The sequence below is a fragment of the Diabrotica undecimpunctata genome, chromosome 1 (assembly GCF_040954645.1).
Source record: "Diabrotica undecimpunctata isolate CICGRU chromosome 1, icDiaUnde3, whole genome shotgun sequence".
Lineage (NCBI taxonomy): Eukaryota > Metazoa > Arthropoda > Insecta > Coleoptera > Chrysomelidae > Diabrotica > Diabrotica undecimpunctata.
In genome coordinates, this window is record NC_092803.1 from 59,267,420 (window position 1) to 59,291,152 (window position 23,733).

Here is a 23,733-nt window from a genome sequence, read left to right on the forward strand (position 1 = left end):
TAAAGGTAAATCCGCTGGTAATAGACTTTGCACAGGTGTAAAATGTAAGGGTAAAAATGCTTACGGTGTAGGATTTTTAAATCTGAAGTTTTGCTGATTACTAACGCTGAAGATAAACGTCATGTACTTACTTAAGAATCATCGTCAACGCGAACCATTACTTCATCTTCTTGATCAGGCGTAATGATTTTCGATCGGCCGAAGTTGTCACGTTTAGGACGATATGAACCACTTTTCGCCTAAATTCCGAAATAGACTCCGTAAACTAATTTTCGAAACCAAATTCAGAATTTTGCTGTAATCTGTGCCTTCTAAGAATTGCAAGGCAAAACAGACGTTGATAAAGATGTTATTAGAGACATGGGGAATCTAAAAATTGCATTTCACAACATATCTTCTCAACTAAGAAAAATTCTTAGCGAATTGGTTTCTAGTACTCGTACAGAGTATATCGGAATAAAAGGGAAAAGACAGTTAAGATTTGATTTCACGTACAGTGCGTCTGTGTATCCGCTTATACGTATTTCGGCCTAATAGGCCTCTTCATAACGGCTTTCACAATCGCTCTGAACGTGAAAATAAATCTCTTCTGTCTTAGGAAGCAACTCTAACATGGCTTCGTATAGACGCAATAGCGACATCTGATATTAAAATCCGTAAACAAATTCAGAATTTTGCTTTAATCTGTGCCTTCTAAGAATTGCAAGGCAAAACAGACGTTGATAAAAATGTTATTAGAGACATGGGGAATCTAAAAATTGCATTCCACAACATATCTCCTCAACTAAGCAAAATTCTTAGTCTGTACGAGTACTAGAAAGCAATTCGCTTAGAATTTTGCTTAGTTGAGGAGATATGTTGTGGAATACAATTTTTAGATACCCCATGTCTCTAATAACATCTTTATCAACGTCTGTTTTGTCTTGCAATTCTTAGAAGGCATAGATTAAATCAAAATTCTGAATTTAGTTTCGAAAATTAGTTTACGGATTTTAATATCAGATGTCGCTATTTGCGTCTATACGAAGCCATGTTAGAGTTGCTTCCTAAGACTGAAAAGATTTATTTTCACGTTCAGAGCGACTGTGAAAGCCGTTCTGAAAAGGCCTATTAGGCCGAAATACGTATACGCACTGTAAGTGAAATCAAATCTTAACTGTCTTTTCCCTTTTATTCCGAAATAGACGTTTAAAGGTTAGTGGTTAGGTTGTAGCCTGTTTGGCAATCTTTTTAAATACTCCCTTTTCGCTGCACGCCAGTTAAAGTGTTGCTGACACTAAATTTCGATCATGTCTCTTATATCCATATTATGCTTGAAAAATTATTATGCTCCGGCATTTTACGCTTTTTCTTTAATAAACTAAAATAAATTACATATTACACATAAAATCACTAATAATCGAAATCAGACTTATTTTAACCCTTAACTGGAGAGACCCTATTTTAATACACACATAGAGACATGCTGTCTGACAGACTACAATGTAGAAGAGGGGATAAGAACTAAACTTACAAACTTTTTTAATGTATTTAATAGTACTCTAAAAGCTGTTTGTATTTGCAATTGAACACATTAAAGAAACTCAAAATATTGTCAGAGTATAAAAAAATAACTACGACTTTCTAACAGCTAATCATTTACAGTTCGTGACAGTCACATTTTTTACTTTTCATTACAGTGAAAAAATAAATATACATCAAGTAAGTTTTTTTATATGAAAGGCACTAACACATACTGGATTACGTTAAAATTAACTCGCGAAATTATTTTGATGTTGAAAAAAATGTCCAGCAACTGTAAAAGTTATATACAATCAGTACAAATTGGTTTCGTACACTGAAGACACACAGGTTTTCTACATCGGCCACAAAGGTATTTTGTCATACGGTTCTTTTTGCGAGGGCACAAATAACATATTTTTCGCTCCTCTAGTACTAATGGCTCGTTATCATCTACTTGGTTATTCTTAGAAATTCCAAGAATACTCGCTATACTAGCACGAATTAGCCGCAATAGGTGAAAATTACCCATTCTTCGCTTCATATGATCTTCTACTAATTGTTTTGCTAATATTTTAGCAAAAGCAGATTTTTCTTGTATATTTTAGAATTGTTTTTGTAACTTTGGTGCAGTATGTATGCATTTACGCTATCAGATGCTATTTATATGCTATCAGATTCCAAATAAACATCATCTTGTACTTGATCAACATCACTAGCGTCACTATCTAATTCGTCAAACCACTTCAAAGCTGTATCTTCAAAATCAGTATCGGTAAAACGGATTTTTTTTTGATGGACCGGCCATGATTGTAACAAATACGCGACGTTTTCAATGAAACAAAATGTAACCTGAACCGACACAGACTAAGTAAAACTGATTTTCGGTTATAACTCTTCCAAATATGCGTATTTCTTTTCCTAAGTCGGGTCACTAATAGTCAACGAATAATACAAAGAATATATGAAGTGATGTGCCGATGGGCGGAGTTATTTGTACAAGGTGTTAAAAATTATTTATGCTGTAGTCTGTCAGACGGCACGTCTCCAGTTAAGGGTTAAGTTATCAAAATCATTAGTAGTGATGTCAGCCTACTATGTTAAAATTTTTCGTAATGCATTGGGGTTGTTTAATGATGACATCAAAACTGGCTTCAAAAAAAGGTGGTAAACTCCATTCGCTTAGCTCGGACAAATTTTGACAGATTCATTGTCGGAAACCTACAACACAACAATTCCTACTTCTCAGTATTAATAGCTCAAGTATCCTGCTATTACAGACTTCTTTCTTTAAAAAAAGAAGAATTATTCTAAATAGTCGAAGTGTATACTAAACCCATCAAATTTTGGGTAGTATATATTTAAAAAATATATATTTAGTTGTTATAATTTAACATAACTATTTATTATATGGTGCAGATAAATAAATATTGATTGTCGGAAATTTGCAAAGTTCTATTTTATTTACTATTTAGTTTGTTTACTATTAATATTGGCTATGAGTACGGGTGCTTGGTTGTATAGTAATTTCCAGCCACTTTTAGTCTGTCAAAAAGTAACTAACTTCGCAAAAAAATAATTACTAAATTCACTAGACAGTTCGGACTGGGATTAGCGAACCGAGTTTAGGTAAAGTAGCTGGTACTGTAGACTAGCACGAAGCTTCATTCTATTTTTTCTGTATTTTTAGAATTTAAATATTATTTTTAAAATTTAATTAAGTAATTTTAAACAAATTATATTATATTAAAATAATTCAATAAATTATTAGGTTGTAATCAACAAGGCATACGTTGCTTACTTCTGACAGACCTGTCAACGTCAGACTAAATATTAAATTATTAATAAAATATAAATTTGACATTTAATTATTATACAAAATAAATAAAATGTTTTAAAATAAAATTTGATTATAGCTTGAAAGGAATTAATTAAAAACTAACCTTATAAAATATATGATGACTTGAAAGGAATTGATGGAGAGTAGTAAATCCATGTGAAGACCGTTATTTCGTGACGCTGCTTGTGAGGCCGTCTCGTGGCGCTTCTTCCGTGACGCTCGCCTCAGCATTTTACTATAGGGAAAAGGTAATACAACGACAGTATAAAACTTATAGAAGCCAAGCTTTTATCTTCTTTAGAAAAATGCATTACAAAGCATTTTGTGATGTTACGTTACCATCTTTGAATATGTTTTATTAGAATAAACTAATAATTATGTTTATCCACTGAAATTCAGTGCTAGTATCACAAATATATAAAATTATAAATATAATAAAATCAGCTGCCTAATAAATTATTATGCAACTGATTTATAAAATGCGGTTATCTCGAAAACTGTTGAGTTTTGAAGTTATTAACAAGTATACTTTTTTTGCGAAAAAAATGTATCTTAAATTTTTTTACACAAATAGCCCTACCTTGAAGAGCAAATGAGTTAAGCGCAAATGTATGCCACATATGTGGCATATGTGGCACATATGTAGCATATGTGGCGCCTTCTATCAGCTACATCAAAGTGTGCATTAAATTAGAGTTTTTTATACAGAAGAGCACCCATTTGTAGATGTTTATATATAAATGTTCACAAACACAAAAGTTATAGCGAAAAATAAAATTTAAAATTTTTACTTTAACACCCTGTATCTTTCTTAATATCAACATTTTATTAAAGCAAGTTGACTTAAATGGTTATATTTTAAAGTGTAAAATCTAATGGTTATTATTGTATAATTGCTTAAGAACCACTCTGTATATGCATATATTCAGTGTTACTTTATATAATATGCATGTACTTATGTTACTTTTTATTGCTTGTGTTTATACAGATCATGACATTGTTTTTTTGACCATACAACACAATGGCAATCGCTGTGACATGTTACACGTTTCCACCTCTATATTCATTTCACAGTAGGTACGCATTGTCGTAATTGTCACATTGACATTAAAAATTTCAAACGAAGTTCGGAAAGAATAAACAAATAAATAATCAAATGATGCCTATTACGTTGTATAGCGTCCAAGCAAAAGTGCAACTTGTAACATGGTACTTTCAGGGTCATTCGATACGAGAAGTAATTGATTTATTTATTTTTGCCTTCGAAAATAGACCCTCACCAAATATTACAACAGTTAAAAATACCATTAAACATGTTTAAACTTCGGGATGTGTAAACAGTTGTAAAAAGTGTCATGAAGGTAATAAACCACGTGTTAAACCTGTCGATAAGGAACATCAAAACAGGGATATTGATATTTGTGCTTTTTTGGAAGCTAGTGAACCCTGCAATAGTGTAGGAAAGCTAACGTGAATGCTCGAACTGTCCAGTGTGTTCTCAAAAGGAATGGGTATCACTGTTTTAAGATACAACCAACACAAGAACTGTTTCCGGAAGATAACTTAAGGCGGATGGAGTTTTGTGAATTTATGTTTATTTTCTGAGGAATCTTCATTTTCATTACATAAAAAACAGAATCCATCCGTTGCAAGGTAATATTCTCAGAAAAATAAGCACCTCAGTGTTGCAGTGCGAACGCAGCATCCGCAAAAGTTAAATGTTTGGACTGGGATGTTAGGCGACCATATTGTCGGTCCATTTTTTATCGATGGAAACATAAACGGGCCCAAATATTTACAACTTTTACAGAATGAGATCATTCCGGCAGTTCGACGCCTTCCCGTTAATTTTCAAGAGATTTATTTCCAACAGGATGGGTCTTCGGCTCACGACTCTAGAGCAACTATTGACTTCCTTAATCAAACGTTTCCTGATCGACTGATAAGAACACGTGGTACAATTAAATGGCCCACTAGATCCTGTGACTTAGAGCTTAACGATTTCTTTTTTTGGGGTTTTCTCAAAGGTAACATTTATAGGCATCAGTTTGAAAGGGCCACAAACCTAGTCGAATTAAGGGCAAAAATACTTCATTTCTCTGCAAGCATTACACCAGCCTTACTCCAAAATGTAAGGAGAAATCTGTATGACAGATTTGGTTACTGTTTAGTACAAGGAGGTGGAATATTTGAGCCCTTAATTCATTAATCTGATTTCCTAATTTTTATTTTTTGTTAGGTACATTTTACGAAGTTTGTGGGTTCTCAATTAGGTAGTATTTTTTATGTTTAAGTTTGGAAGAATTTTATTGTTTATTTTTTATTTAAAAGTACAAACGATTCTTATTCTGATTTTTTTTTCTTTCTTGTCTTATTGTTATAAGTTTTGTCCATAAAATTTGTACAATTTTCAGCGACAATAAAGCATATTACTTATTTACTTACTTATTTATTTGTATTGCTATTAAGGCTAAAAAATAACCAAAAAATTAGTTTTAGAGCATTATAATAACTATACTCTAGAGATGGGATTGCAATAAATCTTAATTCATATGGTTAACAAAACAATATCGTTATCTGTATATTTGTTTACCTATATGAAACTTCTTATATTATTTCCTTTAGTCACTGATATTTTAGTTGCTTTAAATTTTACACTATTGTTTGATTGGAAGTTTTATTATTCTAATAATACAAATTTCAAAGCACCTTTATAGAACATTAAGTGAAAGTTTGTTTACTAAAATAAAATAAATAAACTAACTTAAATAATATACTATAATTTGTTTTTAAACATTCATCAGGGAGCTCCGTACATTAGTTAAAAATATTTTATTTAATTTAGTCTATTGAAATTTAATGGTGATTATATATTAATGACTTATACAATAAAATACAAAAGCTATAATGCTAGTTTCTAGTAATAACAAAATTTTAAATTTAGTCATCACTTTGATTTTATTGTGTTAGTAGTAAACAAAAAAAAATGTTATAATATTAATATTAATAATAAACCAAAACAGTGTGGTTATTGTAAAATTTACGCTCCAAATGTTGTATAAAGTGATTAATTAGCAAAGTATGTAAGGTAATTAGGTTATTATTATAAACAGAAATATGTAAAATTATTTTAATATTACTTTTCTCGAGGATTCTACTATTTAGTCAATAATTTTTTTCTATTGTAGTAAGTGCTAAATGTGTGTAAGTGCCAAATTTGACAAACTATTAATACATAATACTTTGACTCAAAGACTGTGGTAGAACAATGACCTCATGCACTATTATCTTCCAACCCTTACAGTCTTGAGTCCGACTCCCGCACCCACGAAGTCGTCCAGAAGATCATCTAGTGATCTTTTTCGTGGACTCCCCCGTCACCAGACTCCCGTTTAAGGGTGACAAGCATTTTTTGTTCTCATCGATCGAGCATAAGCTCTACATCATCTAGTGTTAGAACTTTTAATTTAAGCTACAATATTGTACTCCCCATAAAGCATGAGTTCTAAATTCTTGAGATACCTACTCCATTGCACTCGCTCTCTTACTCAGCTGTAGTTTCTTCTTGGGCGATTCCTTTCCCATTTCGATAGAATGATGAATGATCATACCGGCTTATTATAATTCATGTTTCGCATCTTTTAATTACCACAGGTCTTAGAGTAGAGTGGCATACTTTATTTTTTGTTTTGAGCTGTGAAAATCTAATTAAGGGACACTACTCTCCCACCAACTAATTGCAAGTTATTGGAAATAGTTAAGTTTTCCTCATTACGATAGATACATAGGCTTGCGAAAAAATTCTGGCCAAAAGGTGCTATATATGAAGTGAATTAACTTAAAATAATTTTAAATTTGTGGGATACGACATGACATTATGTTTAACATTATTTAGAGTTTAGACGACCTTTAAGTCTGTATGACGTCATCGTTTCCGGTATGGCCGCCATTTTGTATTTTTAAAATAGCAACGTAGATTTAATAATATACCACATAAAAGATTATTTCTTTTAACTTTTAAAAATTTGTGATATATTATTAAATACTAAACGATATAATTGAAGGAAACTTATTTAAAGGGTAATATTACAAAGGGTTATTTAAACTAATGTAATTTTACAACAAATAAAACTGAACAATTGAATTAAATTGCAATTTCTGAGTTACAATAGATGCTGAAAAAAAAAACAAAATTTGTTTAATTTACAATGTTTGTATTTTGAGAACGATTTCCGAAGTGGAAATTGATTGAAACTTCAATAAACCGTATTTTAACCTTTAATTGTGGCTTATTCCCATTTAAATAGTAATTAGATGCTGAAAATATTTCTACAGTAATTCCTTGTAAATAACAAAACCTAATAGCCCTAAATATATACAAAATTAAATATTAAATTTTTAATAATAGCTTGTAGCCTTTGAGGAAGGCTAAAATATATTTTGTATCACTTCTTTTTTTGTCTTTTCCAAGAGCACTATTTAATGTTGATGGTATGTTATACATTTTGCGTTGCACACCATACTTGGGACACTGCAATAAACAATGGTTTACCGTTAAGAAACATTTACACATGTCACACACAGGTTTATCAGCACGTTTTAGTAGGTAACTTGTTCTATTCTATTGTTTAATTTTGAGATTTTATGGTTAATAGCAACTTCGTACAGCTTGGTTGGGAAGTGTTCCATGCATCCTGCCGTATTAAAATAATCTTTTCTTTAAAATATGCTTTCAGGTCGGTGTGTGGAGTAGATATTTCATATTCTCTTCTGCGTTTTGGTTCGTAGGTGCACTTTTTGCTATTTTGTCTACAATCTTGTTACCTTCGATTGCAGTATTTGACAGTACCCTGAAAAAACTAACTTCAATATTTATATTTTCTACATGTTTTAGTTCCCTTTTTAACGAAAAAAAAAATAGTGGATGAGCATTGGCGTTGGTTTAATGTCATTATTGAGATGAAAGAATCGGTAATAATGATTTTCCTCTTTTTATTTCTGTTAACTATCAGAACTAGTGTTTTTAGTATGGCAAACAGTTCAGTAGAGAACGTTGTTTTATCTGATGGTAATTTGTAAGTTTATGTGCAATCTGATAAGTAGATTGCTGTCCCAGTTTTGTCTTCGTTTAAGGAAGCGTCGGTGTAAAGTTCAAAACAGCTATCATATTTGCTTAATATTTTAAGAATTTCTTGATTAATTTGACTTGCTGACGTTTCTGATTTGTTTAGGTGCAATAAACTGGTATCAGTAAAGGGAAGGCGAATTGTTCAAGAAGGAGAGGTTTGAATTGAGGAGATATCATAAGTGTCTAAGAAATAAATACCTATTTTTAACAAGTAGGTTTGTAGGCAGTAATGGAAAGGGTGATCAGTTCGATTTGAAGTGTGAAAACAACTTTAAAAGCGGTTTTAATACGTTGTGTGTAACTGGATTATATTGATTAGATGATACTGCAACGGTATGAGAAAGACTTAGATGTTGTCTTCTAAACGCAACTAGGATTTCACTAGTATCCCACCACAGGATTTTACTTGTCTGGTGTTCTATCAAAAATTCGAAGACCTATATTGTAGGTATGTACTAATGTAGAAATTTCGGCCCATCATTTTTTGTTTGCAAGTTATCGTAACAAATTTATTTTAGGCTGTCATGTATTTTTTAAATATTCTAAATGTATCTTCCAGGTTAGTTTTTGGTCAAATATCATACCAACGAATCTAACTTCGTCTACATATTTGAACAATCCTCTATATTTAAAGTTTTTTGGTTGTATTTGATAACTTTTCGTAAAACACACTGCTTTGGTTTTGAGGTTATTGAATTGTTTGAGGTGTTGCCTTTGGAGCTGCAAGTTGAAAATTGTTGGGTCTTTTCTAGCTATTTCGACAATGAAATCTAGCCTAGTAGGGGTACTTTTATAACATCCGCTGATAATCCTCAAGGTTTGACTGACTTTGGTATCGATCTTTGTTACATCGCTGCTGTTTAGCCACAGTGGACCACAGTATTCGCCAACTGAGTGGACCAGACGTAGAGCTGATAATCTAAGAGTAGTGGTATTTTTCTCCTCAAGATGTTCCGCATAATTTATGGATAATTATATTTAGAGTTTATTATGTTTATTTTGGCGGAAGTGTTTTCTAAATGTTTTTTTGAATGACAGCGTTCTATTCACTGTGATGCCTAGATATTTCGGGTATGATCTAAAACGTAGTAAATTTTTATTAAAATACACTTCAGGCTCGTTGTCTACTTGCTTGTTCTTAAGATAAAAACAGGCAACCTTCGTTTTATTCATATTTCGATCCAATAACTAAAGTAATTTTCAAGAACTAATAAACCTTCTGTCAGTATGTTGCTACTCATTAGTATATGTATATTTCTTTGCCAAGTTTGGAGTAATATCAGATGTATAAAGATGAAGGGGATTGGGGCAAACACCGATTTTTGACGGAGCCCATTTTGCAATTCCCTTACCTGTTCCAGTTATTATTTGAAAAGACCTATTAAAAAATACCTATATATAAAAAACTAGTAAGATATGCATACAGCGTTATCACGTTTACCAAATTTTTTAAAATATTCTTATTTCTATTATTTTCTTTGGACTAAAGTAATGCAAAAATGTGCTCTGTTCTTTTATAGCTTTTTAGTTCTGCGGACCCCGACGTTAAAATAAAATAAAAAATATCGTAAAAAATTTCTTTCCATTACAGCATTTTTGCAACATAATAACGTTATTCTGGCCTATTCTTCTTGTATAGAATTTTATTCGCCATAATATTCATTCTGGCTCCCTGGTAAGTGTCTTCAGCAGCAATAAATCTGCCTATCAATTTTTAAAACGCCTCTTACTAATTAACTACGATTCAATGAAAAGAACATGAAATTGGTAAATAAATCCAGTAAATGATGATGAGATATGGGTACAGTAACCTCTCAGAACTATTTTTATCCGGAACATATTTTGAACATCAAAATTATTTGGGTAATCTGGATTTATAAATATTTTTCGTTTAATCGGGATGTCAGAAAAGTTACAGCAACGTGGAATAATTAGAATGCGGTGTAAATATTGATAGTCAATAAAGGAATTTAACGTGAAATAAGATAAATAGCCTTTGCTAAAATTTCCACCTAGTTGTTCTGTGTCTTGGACATGACTGTAACAATATATCTCAAAATAAACTATTATAAGTTCTACAGAGAAGCAATATTAGGTAATGTTACCGTTGTGTAAATTTTTAAATATATGTTATTGGCTTATCGCTAAAGAAAATGATGACTACCGGCTTATTGGTTTAATGTGTTCCCCACATAAAATGATGTATTGCATTGTGGTTAAATTGCATATATATATATATATATATATATATATATATATATATATATATATATATATATATATATATATAGACTTTATGAGGGCGTTATTAGTGATGATCAATGGTTTTCGAAGCAATGAGGGTACCCAGAAAGCGCTTTTTTGCATCAGAGTACTCTTAAAAAGCGTCGATTTTCTTAAAAAAAATATTTACTTATGCTTTATAGACTTCGAAAAATCCTTTGACAGAGTACCACATACATTATTATTGCAATACTTTCCAATAGATCCGATTGGAAAAATAAGTTTCAAAAGGTCGAGACTTTACTAAGGTCCTAATTTAATTCTAATTTAATATGAAATTTATCAGCCTTATATAATATCAGCCTTACAAATATGCTAATACTGGTTAATACTCCATATATTATTCACTACCTGTCACACAACCTTATCGTATGTTTATTGTAATTTTATCTGTTGTTGTTGCGAACTGTATAAATTTACCTTCCTTGTTTTGTATGTCTAAGAAGTTTTGTGGTCCTATAATTTGTAAAGTATTACATATATACTAAGATATCGTTTCTCTATTCATCTGGTTTTCTTCTATTTACCTTCATGATCTTCTTCGTGTGCCATCTCCGCCACGAAGGCAATCATTATAGCAACTAGGATATTAGAGATGGCAGTTCTGAAAGGTTTATTTGATGATCATACCAGTCTCCTCTACCTACGTTTCTCTTTTCTTGGATATTTCCCGTCATAATCAGTTGGAGTAAAGTGTATCTCTCTCTCCACGTTTAACGTCTCCGAGGTATTCTAATTTTATTGTTTTGATTGTTTTTAAAACTGCTATTCTTTATTCATTCGTCCCAGAATCTCTCTGATTGTGAGGTGTTCTGCCCACGATATTTTTAGAATTCTTCTATGCACCCACAATTCGAATAATTCCAGTTTTTTCATTGGTATCGCATTCACGGTCCAAGCTTCTATTCCACAAAACAAAGTCTATAAAATGTAGCAACTTTAGCTCCAACTTTAAATATTTTGTACAGAGTGCTTTTCTATCCTGATTTTAATTTCTTGGAAGTAATCATTTGTGGAGTTTATCGTTGTTTCCATTTGATACTCTCATAAATTTCTTCTTTTTGACGTTCATTGTTATATCGTATTCTTGTCCATATTCCTATATTATAATTGGAATTGGTATAGCTTGTATCTCGTATCGCCACGTTAATAATATCTAAATTGATTGGCGATATATATTATACAACTACATCTTGACTTGGGAGATGAGGATTGGTGAATATATGAAATTATGAGGAATCGTATTTATTTACTACTATTTACAACGGGATAACTTATACTGGATGATATTACTTATTTAATTAATTACGCATTTACGTCTTAGATTACGAATACTGAGTACGAATAAATTATGATGATTAAGTGATCCCGATTGCTCTCTATTTACCTTTTTATAACATCAGGATCCTATTATAAATCGACTCGTTACTAGACTGCATATGCTTATAAAACTGCTGAATCTACATGGTTAAACTTGAAGTGTAGCAAAAGTAATTTGAAACAAAACACGCATGTTATTCAATACGTGTGCCCTAGTTTTCTATTGAAAAACAATTATTTAAAGCAATAGAATAATTTTGATATTTCGAATATTTTTGGATCACTGCATTTATCTCAATATTTTTAAGATACATCCTTTATACTACTTAATACTACACTCCGTTATTCTAGTCACGAGTCTCTGAAGATCTTCAATATTTTCCGCTATGATGACAGTTGCATCCTTATACCTACTCGTAATGCTGTCAATAGGAACTCCATTTATTTTCATTCCCGCTGTTTCACTCACAAAAGTTTTTTCAGGATCTTTTCTTTTTCTTCTTCTTCTTCTTACTCTTTATTAGCAATTCTGCTTGTTCATTGGTGGGTTAACACCTCTATGAAAGGTTGTCAGTCCATCTCTTGTGCGGTTGTCCGATACTTCTTGCCGATTGGTGACTTATCTCTTGTTATTTTGACGACACGGGTCTCCTCCATTGTGCTTATGTGGTTATTCCATTTTTTTTTCTATTTTTTGTTCATTCATTTGTACACTGTACGTTACATTTTCTTCTAATGTCTTCACTTCTCTTTCGATCTCAAACCGTATTTCCTCTAATTCTTCTCAGTACTCTCATCTCTGCCGTTTTCAGTAGCCTTTTCGTTGTTGCTGTGTCGGGTCTTGTTTCTAAGTTATATGTCATTATTGGTCTTACATTGGCTCTATAATTTCTTGACTTCATCTCAGTGTTAATGTGTCTATTTAGCCATATAGTGTTATTTAGGCATCCTGTCAGTCTATTTGCTTTTTGTACTTGATCTCTCACTTCTTTATCCAGGTCTCCATAGCTAGACAGTGTAATTTCCAGGTATTTTATTTCCATTACTTGTTTAATACTAGAACAATCAATTTCTATCTTACATCTGATTGGTTTTTTGCAGACTACTATTGTTTTAGTTTACTGAGATGAGATTTTCATATCAAATCCTTTTGCTCTTATGTTAAATCTGTGGACCAGTCTTTGCAGACTATCTACATCTTGGGCTATCAATATTGCGACGTCTGCATAACAGAGTATTTTTATTTCTTTGTTTCCATTCTGTATCCTCTTCCTTTGTTAACGCTTTTGATGATTTCATCCAGGATCTTTTCAAGGATTATCCAGTAAATATTAAAAAGGATTGAAGATAATACACATCCCCGTTTCACCATGATACTGCTTCTCAGTCCGTTTGTTTTAGGTGGATAAATATTTAAAATGAATTTGTTCAGTCAACAAACCTGTTATTGTTTCTCTTATTGCTATTCACACTCCTCTCTGTGCTGTTACTGCCTCAGTTGGTTCTACTAGTTTTCTGTTAGTCTTTTTAATTAATTAGCCATCGAATCGTTTAATTGCATTTCCTTTTTACATTCTTTTCTTGGACTAATATTTTATAACCATCACATAAGAAAATCTAACCTGATTTAAATATTTTTCTGGCTTTGTTCTGTGTTGAGCTATATTTTCCCTTCACCCACTTTGATATCGATAAGTCAAGATATCGATTTATATCTCCTTCCATTGTAGGATTTTCCAAAATTAATTCCATTGGTTTTTGGCAACCTTATAACTGATAAGATTTTTGTTAGACCTATTTTATTGCCACTGTTTATGTAGTTATTTTTTTAATTAGATTGACTGCCTTAAGAGAATATTATTAAACTTCTTTCTCGATTTCATCCTCATAACATCCAATTACCTCATTTCATTAAAATTTTACTCAAATGTTTAAATTATTCAAAGAAATTTAAAGTGTCCTTTTACGGCAAAATGTCCTAAAAAAAAAATAGTTTACATTATCTCCCAACTGTTCAATATTATGTACATACATATATAATTTTTTCACAGTTTTTAATAATATGTATCATACTTTTGCAATCTTTTAACACTTTGTCTTATAACAAAACTACTACAAAAAGTATTTTTTAATAGTTTTAAATTTTTAATGACCAATTTATAGTAATTTATTTATTTATATTATTATTTTGTTTTATTGCAATATTCAACCCTCGATGAAACGTATTTTTCAATAATTTTAAATTTTTAATGAAACTTGTAGTATATTTTTTATTTATATTATTTTTATTATGATAATTCAATATTTAACTCTAAAAAAGAAGTAGTATTTATGTACTATATTTTTAAATCGTACAATATTGAATTTGTACTAAATTTCTGTTTATAATTTTTGTCTCAATTTTGCACTGTTTCAAATTTTTGAAAAAACTTGCTCTTATACAAATGCTATATACATAATTTACTCTACAGTAAATTAAAATTGGTGGGTTTTAAGAGGTAGTTATTGCGCATTTTTTAACATACAATTAAATTTTATAGGTTATGGTCTGAATTTTTTTAAGGAAAAAAATGAACGTCATAAAAACATTTTAAATTAAAAATTATTTTTGAATAGAAATATTTGAGAAAATACAACAATCAATAAGGCAACGATCCACGTCTAAGGGAAATAATTTGTTGTAGCTTTACGCTTATTTTAAAAAAAAATATTAGTGTATCTTTTTTTTTCTGGTTTACTATTATTGCATTAGATAGTGCTAATGCGTGCACCGAAGCTAAATTTATAATGAGGCACGTGCCAGAGAAATCATTAGAATACAACACACCGGCACATCTACGTTTCATGGACTTTAAGAAGGTATTTGACAGGGTCAAATGAAAGGACGTTATCTAATTATTATATGCAAGAGAGTTACCTCTAGGAATTTTTAAAACGATCGAAAGTATCTACCAGAACGAGACAATAAAAGTAGAAGAAGAACTAACTGATCCTATTGAAGCTGGCAATGGAATAAAACAGAGAGATTCCCTGAGACCTTTATTATTCAAACTTATTATGGATAAAATAATAAAAAAAGTAATATTTAAAAAAGGATACCAAATGGGAGAAAAACTACATAAAATGATCTGCTATGCAGACGACGCAATACTATATAAAACCGCCAGAAAATTTAACATGTTAATTTTCCAAAAAAAGTCAAAATGCATGGTCAAACAAATTTACTTAGATATAAATTGAAGCTGGAAGCTCAGATAACAGAACAAGTGATTTTAAGTATCTAGGCATCAAATTATCTAGCTACGCAAAGCTCGAAGGAGAAGTGAAAGATCAAGTGAATAGAGGAAACGTTGCCGCAGGTTGCCTGAATGAAACAATATAAAAAAATAAAAATATCGGGAAAGAAATGAAAGGCAGAATTTACACAACAGTCATCAGACCAATAATGACATACGCGGCAGAAACACGACATGGTACAAAGAGGACAAAAAGTATGTTATAAACAGCAGAGATGAAAACACTGGAAAAAATTGATGGTAAAACACTATGGGAATCTCGAGAAGAAATGGATGCTCAAGTCAGCACTGATACCGATAATAAAAATAAACGATCCTACTCGGAAGTGTCATCCCCAACTTGCTCTACTCCTGCAGAAACTATACCAACAGAATTCACGAAACCAAAACCAGCGCAAAGAAAGAAATTATCAAATTAGACAAATCCACTTCAGAAACTACTAATATTGAGTCGTTATTACAACCAGTCAAACAATTTATCCAAGATGTATCACACCATATGTACCAAATTACACCCAGAAGACGTTCACGGTTCTTCCACCCCAGTAGAACTGGGCCTAGAATACACACAGGATATACACGGGTTGGGACATTATGCTAACTGAAATATATCCCATGTTGAACGAAAGAGCAATTAAATCTAGAATTACAAGAATGAAGAAAAAACTACATAGTAAAATAAACCAAGATTTTAGTATTCAGGATGACACCTCGGAAGATACTGACGCATCACAGGAAAATACTCCTTCCAAATATTAAAACAAAACAAAATGTTAACAAAATGGCTATTATTCAGTGGAACATTCAATCCATATTTACACATATAGAAATGCTTCTTCTTCTTCTTCAGGTACCATCTCCGCTACGGAGGTTGGCAATCATCATAGCTATTTTAATTTTTGAGGCAGTAGCTCTAAAAAGTTGTTTTGAGCTGCATCCAAACCATTCTCTCAGGTTCCTGAGCCATGAAATTCGTCTTCTTCCGATGCTTCTTCTGCCATCTATCTTTCCTTGCATTATGAGTTGCAGGATGGCATACTTCTCGCCCCGCATCACATGTCCGAGATACTGTAGCTTTCTTTCTTTACTTGTAAGTTCAACTTCCTTCTCTTTACCTATTCTTCTCAGTACGTCATTATTCGTAACTCTATCTACCCAGGAAACCCTCATAATTCTTCTATGGGTCCACATTTCAAAGGCGTTAAGTCGTCTCATTGTGTCTAGATTTAACGTCCATGATTCCACTCCATAGTATAGTACACTGTATACGTAACATTTTGTTAGGCGTACTTTAAGAGCTAATGGTAAATCTTTGCCACATAGGACCTTTTTCATTTTCATAAAATTAGAACGTGCTTTTTCGATTCTGACTTTGATTTCTGCAGTGTAGTCATTATTTTCTGTTATAAGTGTTCCTAGATAAGTGTACTTTTTTACTCTTTCGATCTGCTGGCCTTCTACTGTCAAGATTTCGTAAGTATTATGGTTGTTTTTACAAATTTTCATAAACTTCGTCTTTCTGATATTGAGCGAGAGTCCGTACTCCCTACTACACATTACTATTTTACTTATGAGTCTTCCCAGGTCTTGTAAACTATCGGCTATTATTACTGTATCATCTGCATATCTGATGTTGTTAACTAAGACTCCATTTACTCTTATGCTGGCTGTTTCATCTTTCAGAGTTTCTCGAATTACCTCTTCAGAATAAGCGTTAAATAATATAGGTGATAGTTTGCAGCCTTGCCTGACTCCTCTCTTTATTTCCATTTCTAGAAAGATAGAAAAGCTTTTAATTAAAGAAACACATCCACAGGAAAAACTTGACGACAACAAACTACAAGGCATCAACCCAAATTTGTCACTAAAAGGGATAATGCCACAAAAACGACGAGATCAAGTCATACAACACCGCTTGAGAGTAGGACATACCAGGTTAACCCACCAGTACCTAATAAAGAAAGAACAACAAAAACTGTGCTGTTTGTGATATTTCTATGACAATCAAGCACATTATTGTTAGTTGCCCACTCTATCACCTGGAACGACTTCAAAGTGATTTACCAAGTGATCTGAAAAGTGCTCTGAACTATAGTAAATGTGATAAAGTGACTAAGTTTCTAAAACTAACTAAATTGTACAATCTAATATAAAAATAGACTTAAGTTCCCAATTGTAATTAGTTGTTATAAGCAAATATCTGATTTTATGTACTCTTCCCCGCCAATAACCGTTCATGGTTGACGCGGTTTACTTAATAAAAAACAAAATAAATTCTGTATACAGCGAGGAGTACGGTAAGGAGACACAGTCTCTTCAAAGCTATTCACGACGATTTTAGAACATACTTGTAAAAAGGCACATCTATTTTAGAGTGGAGACCAAGGCAAGAAACAATACGGAGCAGAGGACGCCCACTAAGTAGATGAACTGACGACCTGAAGCGTGTTAGCAATAACTGGATGCAAGCCGTACAAGACAGAAACAGATGGAAAGAGCTGAGGGAGATCTATGTCCAGCAGTGGACCCATACAGGTTGATGATGATGAAACCTAAAACTGAACAAGAAAGAACAAGGAACTGTATTTATAAAATGCCTCGTGAATGCGATCAGCTTTATTTAGGTGAAACATTAAGGTCATTAATAAGTGAACATCAAGACCAACTGTGTCGCAAATTTCTCGACAGAATGCAGTATCTGGTTACCTATATTAAAAGAGGAAGTTAATAAAAAGAAAATATCACTATTAGTAAGTCAGTCACATATGGAGGATACATGATTTATGTTTTTTAAACAACATACATATAAAATCAGCAGTTGGTGTTTATTGAGAGTAAACTAAATGTAAGACCAAATATTTACCACGTCGGGATAGTATTATGAGGTTTTTTTTCTGGTTTTTTCCTCATGATTTACTATGGAATTATTAACAGGAGAATTTTACTGTCATCATGACACTTGGTTGTCTTTTTAAAGACGAATTACGTGCTATGATTTTTCACGGATATTCTCAAGTTAAAGTCGATTTCATGTAATCGATTAAACTATCTTACAATAAAGTCGTCCCAGGAACGCAACTCAGCAATATTGCCAATATCATTTTAGTCGTTTACTTTAAAATGTATACTATATGTCTAATTGTCAATATAAATGAGTCAGATAAAATTAAATTATTAGAAAAAATTTTTCACCAAGGAACAAAATACAAATTTGTTTAATTTATTAATGTTTGTATTTTGAAAACGATTTGCGAAATAAAAATTAAAACGTCAAAGTTAAACTTATTTTAAATTTCAATTGTGGCCTATTCCCATTAAAATAGTAATTACTTTAGATGCCAGAAGCAAATAGCTTGAGAACAATATTTTTTAAGTGTGTTTAGTATTAAAATAATAATATGTTCACCAAAATCTTTGTAAAAAGACAGACTCTATTCGTTGCTTGACCTCTCCTTGGTTCTTTTTATGTTGCTCTGGTAGTTTTTTGAACTCTCTATTTCCACTACTTTTTCTTCTTTATAGCACCATCTCCATTCCTTGCCGACTACTGTGATTTTATTGTATCCTATTTTGACCATTTTTCCATTTTTTCTCATTTCTCTTGCTTTATCTCTTAAAGCTTTCATTTATTCTCTCTCTCCTTTTGTGAGATTCTCTGTAATCCATATTTTTTCGATCTTCACATTCTTAAGTTTGTATTTGTTTCTTAAGATTATTGTTCTTTCTTCTTTGCTTTCTAGTTCAATTAAGCATGTTTTTGTGCCCATTTTTTGTGCTCTTTTAATATTAGTTTTGACTTCAAGATGATTTTCTAACATAGTAGTCATTCCTTCTTTTAATGTTTTTGTGTCTTCAGAGTCTATTATTGCTCCGCTAATGATTATATTTTTTTTTCTTTTTTCTGTGTCTAATCTTTCCAATGAGCGTTTTAGATCATTTAATTCTTCCGTTATCTTTTTGTTATCGGTTTTGGTTAGTTCGTTTTCTCTTTTCAGTTCTTCTTTATCTTTTGTCCATTCTTCCTTCGCCCTTTCTATTTCCAGTTTAATGATTTTTATTTTTTCATTATTTTGTTTTATCTCTTCTTTAACTTCTTTTATATTTCTTCTGATCTTCATATTTTCTTCCTTCATTTCTGTTTTCAGCTCTTTTATTTCCGTTCTAATTTTTATTTTTGTGCTAAAATAATTGAATTTATTGCTGATTTTTTTAACCAAAACGCGAGATTATCGTTTTGTTTTTTATAGTTTAGTTTTAAAGGTATCGATTTTTACTAAAGTTCATTTTAAATGTCTCTTTAAGTAGTTACTTAAAAAAATACTAGTCTTTTCGTTAAATGTCTTCAAAGTCCTCAAATTTCAGGCGCAGGCACTGTTACTTTTAATAATATATAACTCTGTTGGTATTGCCTTTACAGAAATAAAATCTAATCGATTTGTGTATTGAGTCTTTTAAAAGCTTTATTTTTGTAATTCTAACTTTATTTAACCACGGAGAGCTAGAAAAATATTGACTTCTCGAAAAAATTATGTAAAATATGTTTCCCTTACAGTTAACTCCTCTGTTGATTTCTGGGGGTTAATTTGAGTGTCAATGTTTTCACCATAGAGAAGAGGTGGCACCTACTTCCACACATCGACCGTCTTACTTTCATTCCTTGACAGATTTCCTATATATTGTCCAAATTTCACGTCAATAGGTTCGAAAGTAAAAATCGTAAAAAAGTGTAAAAATCGTGATAATGAAGGTGATCGAAGATGATTTATTGATTGATTGACCATAGCAAAATTAAACCTTTACTTTAGAAAAAGAACGAGCTCTAAAACAAATGAAAGGGAGTTTTAAATGTAATATTATAAATATTCTAAATGTTTTAATCTTTACAATGCAAACCGCAGATAGAAGATATATTTTTACATTTTATAAAATTTATCTCTGTTTCTATTATTAGTGTTCCAATTATTAGTGTTTTTATAAAAGTTCTCTTAAAAAATATGTAATAGAATTAGTTAAGTTGACAGTTCCACCTTTTAAACAAGTTTCCCCCAATTACTAGACCTTGTATCATTATTTTCTCTTCTAAAAACACAAAAACTTGGCAATGATTCCAGACCATTCACTTAGGCGTGGGATATTTAATGTACAACTTTTAATTTTTCTCGAAAATGTACAATTTGTACCAACAAACCGTCACTATACCCAATAAATCTATCAACCTGACTCATTTCCTTTATTTTTACCTATAAATTAATTCGGGAAAATTTTTGGATATCAAATGAATCAGCATAAAATGCGTGATTTAATATCATTGTCAGGAATCGCTCACCACTTTTATTTGACTCAGTGAGTTGGCATGGCTGTATGGGTCATCAAAACGTGAAAAATTATCCAGGTTTACATACCGATGTCCGTTATTTTTAAGTAGGTAGCTGGCTGTTTGTTTACGAAATGCAGATATAAAAACCAGGAATAATGGCAGTCGGTGTTATTTAAAAGAATCTTCTGAACAATCTACACGGTCGGTGAGTTGCTCTGGGTTTTTCTCGCATATGTGTTTCTAAATTTATAAGTGCATTGTGAAGTGATTAATAATAACTTATATTCAAATATACTAATTAAACAAACATATAATCTTAGTTAGGCACGATATTGTGAGGAGATAGGTACTGGTTTTTTCCAGCTTCTTCCAAAAGTGATTAATACATTTTTGTTCTTGTTTCGCTTTATCAAGTCAATGATTTGAACAAGTGCACATTTATGGGTGTTTAGTGAAAATACGGTATATCTGTATATTTATATCTTTTTTTAATGCACACTAGTTTAACATATAATTTCAGTTATATTTAAGTTGTGATTTTTCTCAGTGTTACTATGTTATCTCAGGGTATGATCTTTAAATTTTCGTTCTTTCTAGCTTTCGTATTTCTTTCTGTTCGGATCTGTCAATTTTATATGATCGATATCAGTGTTTTTATGGCACTTTGTGTTTTTCAGAATTTTTTAAAATAGTTTTCTACTCTAGTTTCTGGTTTAGTCTTTAGTTTTTATATTTATATTTTTTTCTTTATTTCACGTTTTCTGAATCATAACATACTGATCCCTTCCTATAATGTAAAGAAATTTCTTGAGTTTAGAGTTAAGTATCCAATTCTGTGACTGTTTTCAGCTCTCTTTAACATCTACTATCAATTAACTTAGGCCTCCAGTCAATGTTGCTGATTTTCTTAATATGGATTTGCCCTTCTATTGCTCATCTATTGGTGAGTATGACTTCTTTGCAGCCAAGCTTATTTTATCAACAAGTTTGCTGGTTTCTTTATCTGGATTTCAAACTTGTCCAGTCCTCAACTACTTAATATTTTTCTCATGTCGGTCACCTCCACCTACTATATACTTCTTTTTATATAAATCATTCGTCTCTATATATCATGTTCTAATAAAACGCCTAAACTTTATCTATTATTTTATCTAAAAATTGTCGTTGTACTGAATCCAGACCAATGACGAATATTCTTCAGTCAGGAAATAGGTCATCGAATCGAAGCTCCCCTTGCTTCTCATCACTTCGTAAGATGTGAGCAAAGTACTCAAGTTGGCGTTGTCTAAAAGATAATTAACTCTAAATTATTTATTTATTTGAATTTCTTGAGAATATTCTTGTTTCATACTTTATTCATCTACGATATTTTAAGAATCCGACAAAACACCACATCTAAAATGGTTTCAGCGAAGAATTAACAGCGACGTTGTTCGTATTACGACGACACAAAACAGGTTTCACTTTGATAAACGATGTTCAGGCCTGTTTAATGCTTGAACGGACCTTTATATTATTAGAGTTTTAATTAAGTTGGCAATCCAGATGTTTTTACATTTTAGTTCTTTCTACAAAATGATTTTTTTTTAATTAGAGAAGAATGTCGCATTAACTATAAGTTATTAGTGACTACATAAGATATGTTACACATGGTAACATATATTTATAGATTTGCGATCCAATTTAGATCTAGATTTAAGATGTAGATTTAATCTAAGTCTCTAAGTCTCCTAGATTCTCTATCGGACACATATCACCTAGCATCTTGGATACATTGTTGGGTAGGCGGTAATGAAACCGTTGTTGTTCATATTATTGGCAGTCTAATAATATATGCTTAATGCTTAAAGATGTGTTACACAGTTTGCACCGGAGAGGTCACTGTTTGTAAAAAGGTATGAATGTGTTAGTCTTGAGTGTGATAGGTGTAATCTGGTTATCACTGTTTGTAGGCAGCGGTTGTCAGTTCTTGGGCACCAAAGTATTATGTCGTTTTTAATAGATCAAAGTTTAGAATGAGACTGACGTCACTGGTGTTTCTATAAGCAAAACACTTTCGACTTGAGCCACGATTTTAAGTCATATGGTGAGCAGTCACTTACTATTTCACTATCCTTTCTCGTTATTACATATTACACTTACTCGTGTATACAGCGAGAAGTACTGCAAGGAGACGCCGTCTCTCCAAAGCTATTCACGACACTTTTAGAACATACTTGTAAGAAGGCACATCTAAACAAACATGGTATCCACATAAATGAAGAGAAGCTCAGTCATTTAAGATTTGCAGATGATATCGTCCTTATAGCCGATCGTATGGATGATGCAACAATAATGTTTGAAAAATTATATCACGCTTCCTTGGAGGTCGGACTAAAAAATAATATGAACAAGACGTAAATAATGACTAATATGGTGCTAAATTGAAATATTGGTGTTGATGGAAGGTATATTGTGTAGACTAAATCGTTAGAAGTACTTAGAACATGAAATTCGGTTGGGCAGAGATAACCAGACATGTGAGCTTCCACGTCGCATAGGATTAGCCTATGCTAATGTTTGGTAAAATGTATTCAAATCGAATCTACCTATATGCCTCAAAAGGAAAATCTCTGACCAATGTGTGTTACCTGTACTCACTTATGGAGCGGAAACATTAACACTCATAAAAAAGGTAAGATTCGCGTGACTCTCTGGGTATCTCTGTGAGGCACCGAATCCCAAACGAAGAAACACATCGTAGAACAAAAACAACAGACGCCATAGAAAAAATCGGGTCGCTAAAATAAAATTGGGCGGGACACGTCTCCAGATTATCAGACAACCGATAGACAAAACGTATTGTCCAGTGGAGATGAAGACAAGAAGCAATACGTAGAAGGGGACGCTCACTAACTAGATGGACTGACGACCTGAAGCGTGTTAGCAATAACTGGCTGCAAGCCGCATAAGACGGCGACAGATGAAAACAGCTGAGGGAGACCTATGTCTAGCAGTAGATGTGTACAAGCTGATGATGATAATGACTCGTTATTGCACTCCACGCCCT

The 23,733-nt window shown here is 31.9% G+C and overlaps 1 protein-coding gene across 5 annotated transcripts in view; it reads left to right on the forward strand.

Annotated features, from left to right (window-relative positions):
• Positions 1 to 23,733, forward strand: part of LOC140449774 (uncharacterized) — a 170,672-nt gene that overhangs the window by 35,681 nt on the left and 111,258 nt on the right. The window contains exon 1 of one of the 5 annotated variants that reach the window (XM_072543141.1): positions 6,281 to 6,419. The exons of 1 other annotated variant lie outside the window; for it this stretch is intronic. The gene's annotated coding sequence lies outside the window, so the exon portion shown is untranslated. Of the gene's footprint in view, positions 1 to 6,280; positions 6,429 to 20,730; positions 21,031 to 23,733 lie in introns of those variants that run through there. 3 more of the 5 variants (XM_072543131.1, XM_072543124.1, XM_072543148.1) reach the window with 3 other exon arrangements.